Below are 3313 nucleotides of genomic sequence, written 5' to 3' on the forward strand. Positions count from 1 at the left end.
TTGCCAAACTTTTTTTGAAATTTTGAAAGTATTCAAGCGTCTAACAATGGTAAGAAACCATTTTTATGTATTTTAGTAACGGTAAATAATTAATTAGGTACATTTTTATAGTTCTTTTATATGTTGTATAATACGCAGGTTATTGTCATTAATATTAATCACTCTTCCTCTATTTTGTATTCAGTTGTTTAAATCAAAGTAATATTCGAGTTAAAATTACTTTATTTATTTAAAAGAAAAGAATAGGTTAGAAGCGTTCGAAATGTGGTGTTATAGGCGGATGATGAGGATACCGTGGATAGAGAAGGTTAGAAATGAAGAGGTATTAGAAATAATAGGAGAACAGAGGACTCTATGGAAGTCAATCAAAAATAGGCGAGATAGGTTAGTAGGACAGCTTCTCAGGCATGAAGGTCTAATCAAAGAAATATTAGAGGCAGCAACGGGAGTTAGGAAGGGTAGAGGTAGACCTAGATTAGATTACTGTTCGCAAATAGTTAAGAATCTGGATTGTTCTAGTTTTAAGGAAATGCGAAGATTAGCTCAGGATAAGAAAGAGTGGAGGTGCGTGTCCAACCAGTCTTAGGACTAACGACCTTATGATGATGATTTATTTAAAGAATCAAAGTTGTTGTTTCGCCCAGGTTGTTGGGTTTTCTCAAGGCTAGTTTTATTTAGTTAAAAATGTAATGCCGATGGATTTAGTTAAGTGATACATGTTCTAAGATCAACAATCATCATCATAAGGTCGTCTATAACTGGTTGCACACGCACCTTCACTCTTATCCTGAGCTAATCTTCGCATTTCCTTAAAACTAGAAAACAAAAAACTTTTGGGTGTTTCATTTCCACCAGCCACTAATGCTGGTGGGCGGGCAGTCCCTCCGGACTACGCAGGAAGGTAGGGCGGAAGGCCCTCTTCAGCCTCCTCTCAGGAATCGTGGGAATGGGTGGGTGGTGGTTCGGGTGAGAAAGATGAGACGGACGAAATGAAGGCAGAAGAGAATGAAAGATTATCTGTGGAACATTACTGCCCCAGCATTTGCCTAAAGTGATCCAAGGAAACCACAGAAAAATTTGGACCAAGGCAGACGGATTCGGAATCGAACCGGCGTCCTCCCGAATGCTAAGCAATGGTCTAGACCTCTAGGCCATGCCGCTCGGTTTAAAACTAGAACAGCCCACATCCTTAACTATTTGCGAACAGTAATCTAACCTAAGTCTACCTCTACCCCTCCTAACTCCCGTTTCTGCCTCTAATATGTCTCTGATTAAACCTTCATGCCTGTAAAGGTGTCCTACCAACCTATTTCTTATTGATTTTCATGCATTAACAAAACTACTCAAAACTTGTGGTTTCTTAAATAAGTAAAGCAACTTTTAACACCAATATTGCCTTAATTTAAACAACTGTATTGTCATGAATAATTCTATTTATTTTTGGTTGTCCTATAAAAGAATCTTTTTCTCAATTCACTTTTATATCAGTTCATACTTTAATAAAGTCGAGTATGTACTCGAGACCAGTAAATGTATAAATGCGAAAACAGAGATGATAAGGTTGCTACGTACATTTTGATATTATTTCATACATAAAATAAAAAGCCGTAACATATGTTCTAATTTTATTGTTTGCCAATTAAACTCTTCACGTACATTACACCGTAGTGGTGTTTATTTACTTTTATTTCAAGAACTACCTACTTCATATGAATTCAACCACCATTCTCTAGTTATACAGTAGTGGAAACTATGACAATCAATCTGCACAGAAATGTGTAATTTTTACGTTCGGTGATATTTTTGCCTTACCTGTAGATGTGTCGATAAAGTATACAGGTAAGGCAAAATATTAACCGAACATAGAAATCACATGAAATCTGTTTTAAACTAACCGGACTCTCAGAATTTTTTGAAAAAGGCGTAGTACCCGTCAAAAACTTTAAATTGCATTTATTAGAGTTATTTTAGTTTATTATTTATATGAAAAGATAAATACCTAAATCATTATGAACTAAGTATCAACACCTAGTTCTTTATTTAATCTTTTATCGTATTTGGGCAATGGGTACCTTAATCTAAGATCACTGTCAATTTGATTTTTTTTAATGGACCTAGATTTCGTATGCTTAATTGATAGTTTAATTAAGAATGTATAATTTTACGCTAACTGTGTAAACGTAAATAAAAAATGATAACAAAGAGATTACAAGTCTTATTTCTCTTTTTGCTTTAGAAAATATTTCTTTGTAGCAAGAAAAATCATAAATGGATAACAGTTATTGTTTAGTATTCAACACGTATCTTGCTACCCTTAAAAAATGACTTTTGTCGTGTATGTATAATTTTACCTATATGAGCCCAAAAGTCATTCGGACAGGTTGGTCTTTGTTTTTTGCAAGGGCGTTTTTTATGATGTCCCTTCAGTAATATTTTAAAATAAACATTATACAGTATGTGCACAGTTATTTACGATATGTCCCACAAGAGATGTATAGAAAAGACAGCGTTATACAAGGCGGTATTAAAAAAAATTGAAGCCCGCTACCGCTACCTATACTTGGTAATAGAAAATTTGCGAATTTATTAAAAGAATATTCCATTTTTATAACGTTTAGAGATATATTTAGATAGATAGAGATAAGCTGTCGTTTAGGGTTTTACTTTTTTTTTTTAAGATACGGAATCTTAACACAAGTATTTCTGTTATAATAAGATTTATTATTTCTTTTGTAATACGTACTTCTCTTAGAATAATTTTAAGAGTTTTTATAATTGAATATCAGCCAGTAGAGTAAATATAGATGAAAATACGTCATTTCTTTTTTTTTTAATTAATATTAAAAATAAAGGACATCATGTTCTATTTTTGTACATATTAAAGGCGAATACCAAATAGTATTTCGATTAGTTTAATCTCTGATAACGATTTTAATCCAGTACTGGCCCATATGGTTTTATCATTAACCCTTATGGTGGTTACAACGTGATTATATTTTTGTGTTCGCAAAACATTCCTAAAGTGATAACTTTATCCATATTTCAATAAATAATAACATTTTTGTATTCATGAAGTTAATCAATCTTCTTTTATTATAATTAACTGGTTTTACTTTATTGAATAATATGTATAGCGTATTTTTACGAATAAAATTTTAATCCCAGTTCAATAATTTTAATATAAGTTAATTAATAGACAATATTAATTTAATAATTTGACTATTTAATTATTTTTATATTGCAATACTGAAAAATAACGCGTTAAAAAAATACTAGTATGTTTTTAATTCTTTTTTAACACTAAACTATCCAC

The sequence above is a fragment of the Agrilus planipennis genome, unplaced genomic scaffold (genome assembly GCF_000699045.2).
Source record: "Agrilus planipennis isolate EAB-ADULT unplaced genomic scaffold, Apla_2.0 scaffold71, whole genome shotgun sequence".
Lineage (NCBI taxonomy): Eukaryota > Metazoa > Arthropoda > Insecta > Coleoptera > Buprestidae > Agrilus > Agrilus planipennis.